This window comes from Tiliqua scincoides, chromosome 5, assembly GCF_035046505.1.
Source record: "Tiliqua scincoides isolate rTilSci1 chromosome 5, rTilSci1.hap2, whole genome shotgun sequence".
In the NCBI taxonomy this organism is placed as follows: Eukaryota; Metazoa; Chordata; class Lepidosauria; order Squamata; family Scincidae; genus Tiliqua; species Tiliqua scincoides.
Genome location: NC_089825.1, coordinates 92,017,937 through 92,033,316, shown reverse-complemented (window position 1 = coordinate 92,033,316; position 15,380 = coordinate 92,017,937).

The following is a 15,380-nucleotide window of genomic DNA, read 5'->3' as shown; positions in this document are numbered from 1 at the left end:
AAATGCCCAGTACTGGGGTGCGCTTCGCCAGGACACGTTTGTCCAGGATGCAATGCTCTTATCTACTACTAAATACACACATCAGGAAAGGAGAAAAAAACAACAACCGTGCACCCTCTTGTGCCAGTAAAGGATCTTGGGCTGGAGCTGAGAATAGATGGTGGGTCTCCATTGCTTTGAATTAGGCTAAGAAAAGAACTCTCTTGTTCCCTTCCCCATTTCCACTCCCCTTTTTGTGCATGGCTGCTGCAATGCAATACTCAGGAAGGCCTTGCCCTGGACTATGCTGTGTGCCTATGTTAATGCCACGCACCATGCCAGAGAGATACTCCACCGCAGGGACCTGCTGTTCTCTGGACATGTCAAGGGCTGCTTGCCGTGTCCTTGAAAGCAGTGGCTGCAGCTGTAGATGGGGGGGTGAGTAGGGAAACGGCCTGGTCTTTTGGCCTACTCCTCCATCCCCCAGCATCTGGCAGGAAATCTTTCTATGGACCTTGCAAGCATGACATCTTTGGTTTTGCTAATCCTCAATATGCCAGTCAAGAGCTCTCCAGTTGTTCTAGCATGGAAACCTTCCCCCTTTTGGGCAGCCGTCAGTTTCAGTTCCCTATTTGCCCAGATTTGCCCCATTCGCAGCTCAATAGGATAAAGCAAAAAGGCAGAAAGATCAGCACACAGGGTGGAAGACAAGAGAGAGAGAGAGAGAGAGAGAGAGAGAGAGAGAGAGAGAGATAGGAAATGGAAACTGGCAATATATACTGTTGGATAAAATTGAGGTAAGGGGATTAGTAAGAAAGACCAGGCAGGCAGGCAGGCAGGCAGAAGTTGCATGAAGATGGATAGATGAAGTTCTTTTGTGATCATGAATGCAAAGGACAGGGATATGTTGCATTGATGTGGTGACACTGCTTCCTGCCTTGGGCCCTTCCTGCACTTATGGATAGAGAATCCCTCTGCACTTACGGATAGAGGTAACTAACAATTTGGCATCAAGCATGTAAAATCTTAATTGTTCTGCTGTGAGATTTTAAAACCTGAGTTTGTGCCTATGTTTTATTTACTCTTTGGTTTTTCAGGTTTGACACTGGTAAATATTCAAGCCACAGTTCAGGAATGACACATTGTGGCACTGGCACCATTCAAATGTAGTGAAAGTTCTGAACAGGGACCTATCCCTCCTCTTTGGCTTCCTGCTCCCAGCCAAAGCTGGGAGCAAGAACAGAAAACAAGCCAGCACCTGGGAGGAAGAATGGGTAAGGGTCAATGGGGTGGAACGCTGGAGGTCTAGGCTGTGAAGTCACACAATGGGACAACAGAAGCAATGCTTTGATCCAGCATGACAGTTAAGCTGAAGCGCTATGGAAAGCTGCAAAACCAGTTTGACCAGCACTGGTGGTCCTGGCCCTCTACCCTGGGGCCATGGCATGAAATGTCACTCCCCCAACCAGAAGTAATTGCAGCAGTGTCATCACGACACTGCAGTTACTTCCGATGTTATTGCACCTCTCTGAAGGCCTACCTCTTCTCCCCCCCTTCTAGGCCTCCTCCCTTCTTCCTCCCTCAGAGTGGCGCAGTCCAGAACTGCGCTGATAGTAGCTGCAAGTTCACAGCCACGTAATTCTGTAATTCTGCTCTCCTCTGCTGTCCACCCCCTTCTTCTGCTTTAAAAAAAGGTGAAGTGGCTTTGCTTTTGATCTTTTTTTTCAAGGGATACAGGTGAGCGGCGCTCAGAGCAGCTGCCCGCCTCTATTCCTTTACAACAAAAGGCAAGAAAGGTGGGCACCGCTGCAGGGGCAACAGCACAAGGGAATGGATAGTGGCATGGTGCCGCCCCCTCAAGCGGGGTATTTGCAACCCTTGACCCTCCCCCAGGTACACCAGTGTTGGCCAGAGACCACAGTGGAAGTGATTGCAGCTTCGTGCAAATACCTCCAACTAGCAACTGTATACAGCCTGAGACTCACCACAAAACTATTCACTTTTAACATTTTGATCTTAAGTTTTTACCAGGAAAGCATCCAAGCGGACTTATTCCATCCCTCTTTCCTCTTACAACGGCCCTGATTTCCACCCAATCCTTTTGGTTTTACCTCCACTAAGTAATGGAGGTATCTCTATCAATTCTAGGGACCGCTAAACCCAAAATTCCCACCATTATTTTATTACATTTGTATCCTAGGCTTTCTGTAGGAAATTCAGAGTAGCATATAAGTTTCTTCATTCAGCCACCCAATTTTATCTTCACAACAACCCTGCAAGGTAGGTTAGACCGAGGCATAGGGCCCAATCCTATTCAACTTTGAAACACTGATGCAGTAATGCTACACTGGCTTTCAGCAACAGCTTTTTGTGGAATAGACGTTCTTACTTCTCTAACAGCACAATTCTAGGTGTGTCTACTCAGAAGTTCCACTGAGTTTAATGCAGCCAAATAAGCTGTGGATAACCTCCACACACTAGCATGGCTATGCCATCTGGCACCCGGGTGCAAAGTTTTTTTTAACATCTCCCCCGCCACACACACACACACACCTCAGAAGGCCTTCGAAAGGCCACAGAAAGGCACTTCCATTTTTTTTCGGCAAAAAATGGAAGTGCCTTTCTGTGGCCTCCAGGAGGCCTTCTGAGGGTTGGGAAAGCAGCGTACGGCTTTCCTGAGTTTCAGAAGGCCATTTTTTGCCTTGGGTTTGCCATTGGGGGTGTGAGTTGGCACCCTCACAGCATGGTGCCCAGGGCAATTGACCCCTCAGCCCCCTTAGCTATGCCACTGCCTCCACCTTTAGTAAGGGTGCCAAGGCTTGACTTGGAAATATGGTCTGAAGCGGCCTAGTCTGCTATGACATTTCCAAGTCAAGCTTTGGCACCCTTGCTAAACCATATGATTTGTCTGTTCAGGCCTCAGAATTCTCTTAAGGCGCAGAGAGAAATAGTAAGGAGCCCCCTCAAGGGCATCCCGTCTCATTTCAGATAGCAAACAGACAGCTTCCCAGGCATGGGTCTTTCCCAGTCCTGCCTGGAGATGGCAGGGAATGAATCTGTGCCCTTCCTCACAAAAAGCAGCTGCTCTACCACTAAGGTACTACAGCCCCATCCACCAACACCACAAACCACTGACCAACAAATACCTCACAGCAACACACCTCATTACACATGGCAACGTAATAAACAGCATGCTTCTGGCCATGGCCAATGCATGACCCTGATAAGTAATTTACTTTCAAACAGCACTTTCTTTATACACAGAGGTTTGCTCCTTGATAGTTTTGCACTTGTGGCCAAGCTAAACATGTTTGCTCCTTGCCTGTGGGCAGAGAGTTCAACATCTGATGCCAGAACAGTGCACACAGGAGGTTACACGGAAACAGTTTCACGCTGACTTGTTTTAAACCTTCTCACCTGAAGCCTTAGGCATGTGTTTTTCTAAATCAACCCCAGGGCTACCTTTATAAGAAATTGTAAGCAAACATACATTAACAGAGAGCAGATTCACGAAATCTTGCTGCCTGAGGAGAGCATGAAAATGGCAGCTGCCATCAGTGAAATAACTGACATTTTGTCACCCGTTAACGGTGTCCAAAACCTACTGCCTGAGGCAGCTTTTTCGAGTGACTTTGTGGCAGAGCCAAACCAGCAGAGTTAGCATGTGGGGAAAAAGAGCAAGAGCAAGGATTGGAACCCCCTCAGCAGGCTACAAACAGGCAATGCAGGGTAGAGACCAAAAACCCTCCAGATGCCCAGTGACACACAGGTCCGATCATGTACATAACATACCTCATAACAGAGGTACATCAGTACCCTTGATGGCACATCAAGCAATGCATTCAAACAGAACAATACGTTGCAGCATATGTAGCAATACAGCATCCTTCTGACCAACTCATATCAAACACATGCGGCCACAATAAACACACACACACACACACACACACACACACACACACACTAAGATCATAGTTGTGCAGAAAGTAGTATGTCATCACAGGACTTGTCTCCATCATACAGATAGGAGAAAATGCACTCATTCAAATTCTTCTGCTGACACAGGAGCCTTTTCCCCTATTGAAAATGGCAACCTCAGCCACAGAAACCCCAAATTAAAGATCTCCTCAGCCTTGAGGCTCCCTTGCAGGCCTTGGACAAAGGGGGCACAACTAGATGTACAACACAACATCCTTGATGAGGTTCTCCTTTTTTCAACTTAACAGTACCAACACAGGTGAAGGACTGCAAATTTTATTGGGACTGCAATGTTAGGGGATGCTCTTCTGCATGAACTCTCTTCCATGTATCATTTTCTCAATGATATTGCCAGAGGCAGGTTGGTGGGGGCTGTGGAGCAAAGCCCTGCACTGGACCCTCCCCTTACTTTCTGATGGCACACTGGGCACTACCACTGCAACCAGTACCGAGGGTTCAAGGGTTGGCCAGCTCAGGTAAGCCTGCTGAACAGTGTGGGCCCTTGCCCAATGTCTGACCTTACTGACCCTCAATGACCCTCCTGATATGGGGCAAATACCAACTCACAGTGATTTCAGTTGGAAAAATGGCACCAGAGGAAAGGATTAATAATAATAATAATAATAATAATAATAATAATAATAATAATAATAATAATAATAATAATAACAACTTTATTTCTACCCCGCCTTTCTCCCTGAAGGGACTCAAGGCGGCTTACAACATATTAAAAACAATTTAAAAAACAAATAAAAACATATTAACACATACAAAAAACAGCAGTCAGAGTAAAAAAAAAATAGGTAAAAAGAGCATAGAGCAGCAGCAAGTCATAAAAGCCACTTCTCCTTATGTTGTGGCCCTGATCTGATCCACCATTACAGCTGCAACTAACTTTATAAAAAATTGGCAATTCTAATAATGGAGTAGATAATCTTTCAGAGCACACGGAGCTTGGCCCTTATAAATCAGTGGCATTTTATTTGGGTTATGAGACTCTCAACATGGAATCTGCTTACTGTGTTATCTTATTTCTTTATGAAACTTGCAACTGGAGAATATCAAATGACAATAATAAAAGACAACAGATCAGTATGGATACATGAGCATAAATTAATTTAAAGAAAGCTCTGTATTAAGGAGAAGGAGGACAGAAGAAAAATTAAATTCAAATTAACAGAAAGTAAATTTTCCCTGCTGCAATTTGAGCTGCGTTGAGTCAGGCAAATTTGCTTTCATTCCTATCTGAAGCATTTTTAAATTATGCATTTAAAAAAAAGACTGCTGGAAGAAAACAAAAGCCACTGGAAAGCTTCATATGCAGAAAAAAAAATTGATGAATAAATGTGAAACATCATTACACAAACACTACTCAAACAGCGGCCAGTACACACCAACAGCCCAATCCTATGCTTGTCTACTCAGAAGTAAGCCCCATTGTATTTAGTGGGACTTACTCCAAGGGAAATGTGTATAGGATTGCAGCCCTAATAATATTAAGAGTGAAATACACCTCTGTACAGACAGTATCGCAAAGCTCACTGAGGCCAGCAACAAAATTACAGAGAAGCACCACCACACATATACAACAGCAGGACAATTCACAATAGATTGCAAGAAAAGTGCAAATTCCAAACCAAAAAGACAATGAATTTAAAAGGGGAGAATATGATGGAGAGGAACATCCATGAAAAAGGCAACTGGAAGGTCACTCAACACCAGGATTATAACTAAACAGAGAAGGGACCAGGACAGAAAATCCTGCTTACTCTGTAAAATCCATCCTCCTGCTCATACCCACTGGAAAAACAGATCTGATTTCTGAAACAGATCTTTCAGATCTTCCCCTCCCAAATTTCTTGGTATGTCTTTTTTTCTCTACATGCATCTTATATTTCTCCATCATTAACATTTCCAAATGGTTAAAAACTAATCAAACCGAATAATCATGCCAATGTCTTGTTTTTATATTACTTAAGAAAAAGAAATATTTTTTTTTAAAGGTTTTGAACGAGACCATTGAAAGCACAGATACAGGTTGCAATCCTAAGCACGTTTACCAGGGAGTTAACTGCATTTAACAAAATGGGACTTACTTCTGAGTAAACATGTATAGGCTTGTGCGGTCAGTAACTTTGCTCAACTGTAAAAGCAAGACAAGCCGACATTGTTCATACACAATTTAAGAAAGGAGAAGCCAGCCAGAGAGAGAGAGAGAGAGAGAGAGAGAGAGAGAGAGAGAGAGAGAGAGAGAGTTTTACTACAATATTTTCTTCCCCCAAATCTTTCATCCTTAGTATGCCTCTTCCTCCCCTACCTACCAAAATTAAAACACCCAGTACTACACTTCCTCAAAAGAATTCAAACATTGATTTAGGGGTCAAAACTGACCATCCAAGAACTGGCATTTGATCACTAAAATGTAACTGTTTGCTCCCCCCACCATCCAACAACAAATTCTATATCCTATCTCAAACCGGTTCCGATCAATCATTTAGTGTTATGCTTTTGCTTGGATTTAATCCACTTTTCTCTACAGTTTGATTTCCGGCACCATATTTTTAACAATGGTATGCTGTCAAAATGTTGTGGCAGTCTTGCAGTTACAATTAGCCATTCATCTAATTAGACCCTGCCTCACTCAACTGTGGTGTCCTACGCTCTGCCTATCCACCCACCTATCCACCCTCGCTGATCATGTAAGTATGAAAACATGGTCTCCCTTATGGAAAGATGAGGAGAGTGTCTTGGTGGGTGCCGGGGACTTTGATAAGGAAACGTGTTGGGCCACCAAATAATGGGGAATCCTGCCATGCACTGGCCACACCCATCCAGGCATAGGCCACACCCCACATGAACCATCCAAACTTCACTCACAACAACACAAAATGATACAAAAACAATGTGTAACAGTAACCTGAAAACATCAATGCACTCAACATCACACATTCATAGGTTTACCAAGCTCTGAGAATGTTCAAATCAAGTCACAAACCCTCAAAATTTCTTTGTTAAATATGCCTGCTTTCCAACATTAGTTGGACTCCTATCCAGCTACAGGCTGGGCTCAGACTTCTTGACTTAAGAGTGCAATCCTACCCAACTTTCCAGCACTGGCATAGCTGTGCCAGTGGGGCATGTGCTGCATCCTGCAATTGGGGGGCAGTCACAGAGGCCTCCTCAAGGTAAGGTTTGTTCCCTCACCTTGGAGTTGCATTGCCCTTACCTCGGTGCTGGGAAGTTGGTTAGGACTGCGCCCTTAAAGAGGGACCTATATCATATACCATTATTGAAATCACACTTTCACCCCTTCTCTGCTATCTAAATTATCTGAAGTCCAATATCACAGGAGCTGAATCAGTTCTATAAAATCCAGTAACATATATTCAAAGAAGCAGAATTTAGGCTGAGTGTAGGAAGTGTTTTGGTCCTGAATTTGTTCTCTTCATGGGGCAGACCATGCACTAAAGTCCACATAGCCAATCCTTCTACAAATATAAATAACTCACACCCATCGTCAATGTACCAAATGGGTTGAAAGCACCCAACAATGAAGCGCTGTTTCAGCTAAGCACGTACAGACCTCCCATCTGCACTTGAATAGGAGACCACCGAGAGCTCCATGTAAGCCGAGCTGCCATTAGCCTATCTATAAATAAAAGCAACATGTACATCTCAAGCATGCACTCAAAACTGAGGCATCCTTATAATTCTCTTGCATTCAAGCATGCAACATGTGCACACACTACTGTATAGCACCCATCACCTACAAGTCCGCTGCTGATGTTATATAAACGCACACATAAAATATCTACCCCACTCCTTCACACGCAAACACACAAAAATTGCATCAGTCTCTCGCCCACACACATGTAAACGCACAGTATCCATCACAGGACCAACCATTCAAGAGCCACACAACCACTGCACACAGGTATATTGCATTCTCAGAAATACGCCACATCTATGGAAAACACACACACGTCCCTTTTGTCACACAAACGTACAAACATACATGAAAATGCCTCTCAACACACCTATCTTCCATGGATACCCTTACAAAATAATTGGGATTTTTAAATGGCTTTCTGGGTTTCCTGTCTTCTTCTTCTTCTTCTTCTTTCTGCCCTCAACCCAGAGAAGCCTCCTGATGGAGGCAACACAAAGCCCCATTCACCTCCTATCCCCAGCCCAGGCAACCCCACTCTTCCCTCCTCAATTGAGACAGCAATCATGCTGCATATGAGAAACTCAACCACAAGAGTCCGCAGTGGCAAGGGAAAATGTAGCTCCCAGACTCATAAACACACACCCAAAAATGGCTTCCCTGCTTATCCAACAGAACCATAACATGGGAGCAAGAACCTTCCAAAACTAAAATGAGGAAATTAGGAGGTAAAGAATAGGATCTGCATTGTGGCCAATGATTATGGAGAAGGGGAAGGTTTGATAGAGTATAACTTACGCTTAGGAGAATCACAGAATAGCAAAATTTTGATAAAAACAGAGTACGGGATTTGAGATTATATAACACCCCATCTCCATAAATGTATATCCCCCCGATCGATGGTTGGCAGTCTTTCCCCCAAGCCCACCATCCACTCTCTCAGTATTGGATATGGAAATCCTTTGGTTTCTTCCTTGCCTTCCTGGCAAGAACAGCTGCAGCTATTGAATCTGTTCCCACATTCAAATCCATTATCAATTTCCAGATGTTTGGCTCTACAACATCTCTTTCCACTACAAACCATCTGCCTTTCTCCCAAAATTCTTCTGTAGGGTTTTTACCAATATTCGACTCCTATGCCCAGAAATATTTTCTATTTTATACACAGTCTTAACTAGCATCATCATTATCGTCATTACCTGGAATCCTCTGCTTCTGAAAACTGCAACAGATCAGAACTGAAGTTGGCAAGAAGACAGAACTGGATTATAAACAATTGGTGTCTGACAACATCTGGGGCAGGACTGGTTATTAGTTATGTACCAAGTTGGTTCGGTCCATCTGCAGTGAAACAACAAATTCATTAATTGGGGAGGGCATTGCGGGAAGCATAATTGTCAAAGGCTCTGATCCTGTGCAGTTAGTTTGCTGAAATTCCACAAATAAGTGGGATTTAGGAAGCCTAACTATTGCAAAATTGCATATTGGCATATTACACTAAACCCAACTTGGGGCATTCATCCTGGAAGAAAGAGGGAAATCAGAATGCAAGCGAACCCAAGTTAAACTCTTCAAAGTTGCCCTGTGGTGCAAGAATCAATGGGGGCTCCGTATCATTTGTGCCAAATGGTGAGGAAAGCAGCTCCCACATAATAGCCATTTGACCTGCCATTCTTGCCCCCTGCAACCAACCACCTTTCCCCACATTAGCCACCAATGTCCCATTCCAAGTACCTACCTGTTTAGTAGAAGCCAAGAAATCTTGGGGGAGTAGTTTCTCTGGTCTTTTGTTTATCAGCCACCCAGTTTTAATTCTACCCCACCCAACTGTGCTACCTGGGGTGTCCCTGGCTTTGGGGTTTTTTCCCCAAGTACTTGAGTGCTCCCTTCAAACCTCCTTTGATACCTGAGTTCTACTCTCCCTTTGACTAAGCAATACCCATCATTCTTAACAGGTGCTGTTCTCGTCCCTTTTCTCAACAGTGCCTGGGCTCTATCCCAGTCCCATGCCACCCTCAATACCCAATACTTTGGGCAGCTTCCCCAGTCCACTCCCTACCCTTGCATCTTACCACATGCTTTCCACAAATGCCCATCCTTTGTGCCCTTGTTCATTGTTTCTCCTTTCTTGCTCTTTGGAGACCTTGCCCTCCACCCCGTGCCCGCTATCTCTCCGTACCCACTCTACTTGGTCTCCCGACTACAGATTTGATGCTCCCTTGTCCCCCGCTGTGCCTGCTGCCCATATACCCACACACTTGGGTTTTGGTGCTGTGAGTGGCTCTTGAGCGGGCGTTGTACAGGAATAAATATCATTCCTGGGCACAGTGATTGGGGGGGGAGGCTGGGATGCGCTGGGGGGGGAACGCAATGCTGCTGTGACATTTGTGCTAAGTTGTCGTGTCAGATTTGAACTTAATTCCCTCCAATGGATCGGGGGTGGGGGGTGGGGAGAAGAGCAGAGAGAGAAGTCCCCAGCTATACGACCATGCGTCGTTGCTTACAGAAATCATAGAGAAGGAGCCTGTCATAGCCGGTCAGGGCTACAGGGGATGGCAAGGATGGGGAGGGGGGAAATGGGAGAGACGGCACACAGAGAGGCGTGAGCTGAACCTTGTAGTCAAAGGCTGCAGGCATGGAAAAATGAGAAGCCGGGAATCTGCAGGGATGGAAAAATGAGAAGCCAGGAATCTCGGCTCTATCAACCTCTGCCTCTAACCCCGGAGTCTAGATTCACAGGCTCCTCTCATTCTAGCCAAATAGGCCCCAGAGAATCCATTCTCCCTGAACACCGAGGCATGATAGCTCTGCATTCCTCTGACTCAAACCCTGCAGGCCCTTGGTTCCCAAACCATGTGCCATGGCACCCCAGGACACTGCAGCGAACACTCAGGGGCACCACAGCATAGTTTAAATTTCAAAGTGAAACATGGCACTGAACGTGTAGGAGTGCTGTGAAAAAAATTACTGGGAACTGTAGGGGCACTGTGAATGGAGAAAGTTTGGGATCTCTGCCAAAGTCCCAATCTCTCTTCCAGAGGAACCAGAAATCTTGATTCCCAGCCTCCCACATAAGCACCATGCCCATTTTTATTTCGGAGAATAAAGTACAGCATATCCTCACCTTACATTGTCAATAGGTTCTTGGAAACAACAATTTAGGTGAAACAACTTTTAACAGAACCAATTTTACCATAGGCAGGCTTAATAACTCTCTCTCTCAAGCAGTAGGCTCACCGAGCACTTTCTTATCACTCCAATAAGCACTGTTACGCTGACAAAGTGATGGAAGTGGGTTGTGGGCCCAGTGCAACCCAGAAGCTTCCAACAGCTTTACAATGTGCAGCCGCCGAGGATGCAGAGGTCAGAAGATTGAGAACCACTGGCCAACTTTAAAACAGAACAATGTTGAGTGAAACAACTTTAAGTTGTTTAAGGGCACAATCCTAACCCCTTATGTCAGTGCTTTCCAGCACTGACATAAGGGCAGTGCAGCTCCGAGGTAAGGGAACAAACATTCCCTTACTTTGAGGAGGCCTCCGTGAGTGACACCCAAGTGCAGGATGCAGCACATGTCCTACTGGCATCGCTATGCCAGTGCTGGAAAGCACTGACATAAGGGGTTAGGATTGCGCCCTAAGTAACTTAGTACCCAATCCTATGCAGTGCGTGCCAGCTCACCGTCGGCACACACTGTCGCAAACGTGCCATAAGGCATATGTGCGGCCCTCAGCGCCAGTGGAGCACCAGTGCTGGCCCAGTGCTGGTTGGTGCTAGGCTAGTGCCAGTGGAGTACCGGAGCTCCGCCACTCGGTGGTTGCATAGACCACCAGGCAGCAGAGAGGTAGGTAGGGGCATGGGGGAGGTGGGGGTGAGGTGTTCCAGGGCAGGGAGAGGGCAGGGAAAGGGCGGGGAGGAGGCATACTGGGAGGAGGGAGTGGGGCATGAGGGAGGTGGGATCAGTGGAGGTTTGCTTCACCGAATCCTGAGCCTCTTTGTCAGGCCACCCACCTGACACAGAGGCTCTTAATTCTACGCGGATGCTTGGGTCACCATAGAATCGAGTAACCTCATTGCAGGGCTACTTGCCTTATCTGGGGAAGGGGACTAAAGTCTCCTTCTCCCAATGAGGCAGCAGTGGCTGCCTGGGATGCACTGGATGCAGCAGAGGCCAATTTCAGTGCCGCCGCAGCTCAGAATTGGGCTGCCCAACAGCAACTTTAAATCCTTTACATGAGGGCTTGTTATACCTCAAACTACACTAGGCTGAATCACAACCAGGAGTGCTGGCTGGTCATCCCATCTTTCCAACCAGAAATCACTAGGCCCCATTCCCAATCCAAGGCTAGGAACAGAAGATATAACTCTGATGCACCTTAGGAGACTGCTGAAACTAACCAGATTTGATCAGAAGCCAGAGATATGAGGCCAGCTCAAGAAAGCCAAAAGGCAGGTACTGTAGGATGGGACAGGATCAGCTAACTCGAGGGGCAGAAACTGCAGACTGGACAGTGACCATCAAAACCTACTAGTGTGAAACAGCAAGAATATGTGGGGGGGGGGCAGTAGATCAGGGATGTGTGGTGCGAGGGCGAGGAGGCTTTTCTTACACCTGAGAAAGCTCTCCTTACACCTGCTTTCTCAGGTGTAAGCAGGGGGGGGGGCAGCTGCAGTGCTTTTCCATGGACTAGGATAGGATGGTTCTGGCTCACCTGCCACCCCCACACCTCACATCCCTGCAGTAGAGGAGAACTGAACAGCTTGACGGAACAAAAGGAAGCCAGCAAGATGCGAGTGTTGTTCTAGGGATGGTCCTTCCAAAAGAGAGAGTAGTGGAAGCAGTTTGAACAAGAGATTGAGGGCCCAATCCTATCTGTATTTCCAGCTCTGATGCAGACATGCCAATGGGGAGTGTGCTGCATCCTGCTGCGGAGTAGCAGTCATGGAGGCTTCTTCAAGGTAAGGGAACGTTTGTTCCCTTATCTGGGGGCTGCATTGCAGCTGCATCAGTGCTGGAAAGTTGGATAGGATTGGGCCCTTAATCAGTCCAATAATAATAATAATAATAATAATAATAATAATAATAATAATAATAATAATAATAATAACAACAACAACAACTTTATTTTAACCCTGCCTTTCTCCCCGAAGGGACTCAAGATGGCTTACAACAGGTTAAAACAGATTAAAAACAAATTAATTTAAAACAAATAAAAAACATATTAACACATATCATAAAAACAGCAGTCTGACATAAAATAGTTAGGTAAAAAAGAGCATAGAGCAGCAGCAAATCATAAGAATCAGGCCTGTAAAAAATATTAAAAGATGTTAAAAAGATGTTAAAAAAGGCCGAGAACTCAGAAGGCTTGTTTAAACAGAAGCGTCTTCAGGCCTCACCGAAAAGTCTCAAGAGAGGGTGCCATTCTTAAGTCAAGGGGAAGGGAGTTCCATAGTGTTGGTGCCACTACTGAGAAGGCCCTATTTCTTGCTGCCACCCCATGTACCTCCCTAGGCGGCGGCACTTGCAAAAAGTCCTTCTCTGATGACCTAAGAGGACGAGCCAGATTGTACGGGAGTCGGCGATCTCTAAGATACCCTGGTCCAGAGCAGTATAGGGCTTGTATAGACCAGCAGTATAGACCAATGGGTCAGAGAGAGGGGGAAATCAGGCAGGAGAATTTGCATCAGCAGTCTGTGAATGCGGGAACAGGCAGGACTTGTAATCAGATCAGGACCAAACACCTTGGAGGAAGGAGGAGAACAGTATGGATATGAGCAGCATATGGGCAGTCAAGCAAGGCAGACCAACTTGAGAAAGAAAACTAGTAGGACAGTGAAACTTGGCTAGGACTAATCAGTCCAAGGGAGAAAATAAAAAGAGGAAAAGCACATAGGTGAGTGGCATTGGGTCAGCCCTAAATAGCATCAAAGCCAGCAGACCAGCAGCAATGGGTTAAGACCACACAGCCCATAAGCAAGAACAATTAGGCAGAGGATCTAGCCAAGGCCAGAGAAAGAAAAGCAGGCATAATGATGACATTGGGTCAAGACCAAGTGACCTAGGAGAGAGAAGAAGCAATCACGTCCAATTCTGTTCGCTCCAGTGGAAGCAACATTATAGGCTCAAGACCGGAATGGTTCGCATGAGAAAAGGCAGAAAGATCCAGGGCTTTCAGGTCAAGGCAAAGTGGCGAGAGAGGATGAGAAAAGATGGCGGTCTCAGGTCGGGGGGGGGTCAAATGGTTGGGCTCTTTGGGCAGAAGACACTGTCAGCTAATGATAAGAATTGGGGAGCAAAATATTGGGGTTCTTTGAAATGCAAAGGGGCCCAGTGGTGAGAGCTTCACTGGGAGCCGCTTTGCAGAGAGTGGGAGGTCTGTCCACGTGGCCAGGGGAGGGGGGGAGCTAAGTACAAATTTCTGTTGCTGAGACATGCCGTCAATTAAAAATGCAAAGCAGATTGACTCATGTGTGAAGGGGGCCTGGGGGGAGTCAGGGACTGTCAGGCCCAATCTATCTGCCCGGCGACACACAATCTGGGGAGGGTGGCGGCATGGCAAAGGGGTGGGCGATGCCTGGAGGGGATGGATTGTTGAGGAGGTAAAGAGCATATCGTCCCTCACTACTGTATCCCTCCCCTCCAGAAAACAAACACCATCAACCTCCAAATCTGCCAGTGCCTGGACCCCCCAAGGCCCATATATTTTCTTTGCTCACCCAGTTATGGATTAGAACCACTTCCACTGCTGCCTGATCAACACCCACACCTTGATCAACAAAATTCACCATCCTAAAGTCCAGCCCGTCCCCACACGGCATAGAGAGCCCCCCTCACCCCCCCTGCCTCAGTGCCATGTCCTTCCCTGCCCTCCTTTGCCCACACACCCACCCCCCTCAGCCCCATCACTTTCGATTATCTCCCGCCAGTGACAGGGCCCTGATTTCGTTAATTGCAACTTTAAGGTGGTTCCATTTAAGTTCTGTCTCCCCCCCCCCCCAAACTCTGCCAAATGCTTCTCAAGGCTGCCCCAGAAATAGCAGTTTTAAGGGGGTAGGGTAGAATAAGATTCTTTGCCACATCCCTTGAGGCCAGACAGAAAAGGAATTTCAACAGCAACCAGTATTTCATAGGCCCAGATGCAGTGTGTTTTAGTTGCATGAAAATGGGAGTCTGATTAGACCTCTAAGTGAGTGTTTGCGTATGCATGAGAGAGAGAGAGAGAGAGAGAGAGAGAATTTGGATGAACAAGGGCCACAAGCAGGAAGAGAAGGGCCAAACAAGCTTCACTGAGAGTTCAGTAGCAAATACAGCTGGAAATATCTCCCCCCTGCCCCCTCACATCTCCCCACGTCAGGCAAGCCTCCAAGCAGAGGCCAACGCGAGGTGGCACCCATTGCTTGCTGTCACGCGGCTCAAGCCTTCCCCCAAACCCAGATCCCCGGCACGTGTCACTTCGATGTGAGGCAGGGGCTGGGCGAGGGCGATCCAGCGCGGCGGAGCGAGCGGTCTCTTCCCTCCCCCCCACTGCCTCTCAGGGTCCTGGGGGGGGGGGTTCCAGGCATATCCAATCAAAGAGATTGGAAAACGCTCTTCTCTCCTCAGCACCCATCAGGAGGTTCTCCCCACAGCTATTCTATGCCCCTCTAACTTGACAATCACCTCCCTACCCAATGGTTTCCCTAAAAATAAGCCCCTATTCTGCCATCCCCACAACCCCCCAAAACCCACCTTCAGTCAAGCCTCCCTCTTAAC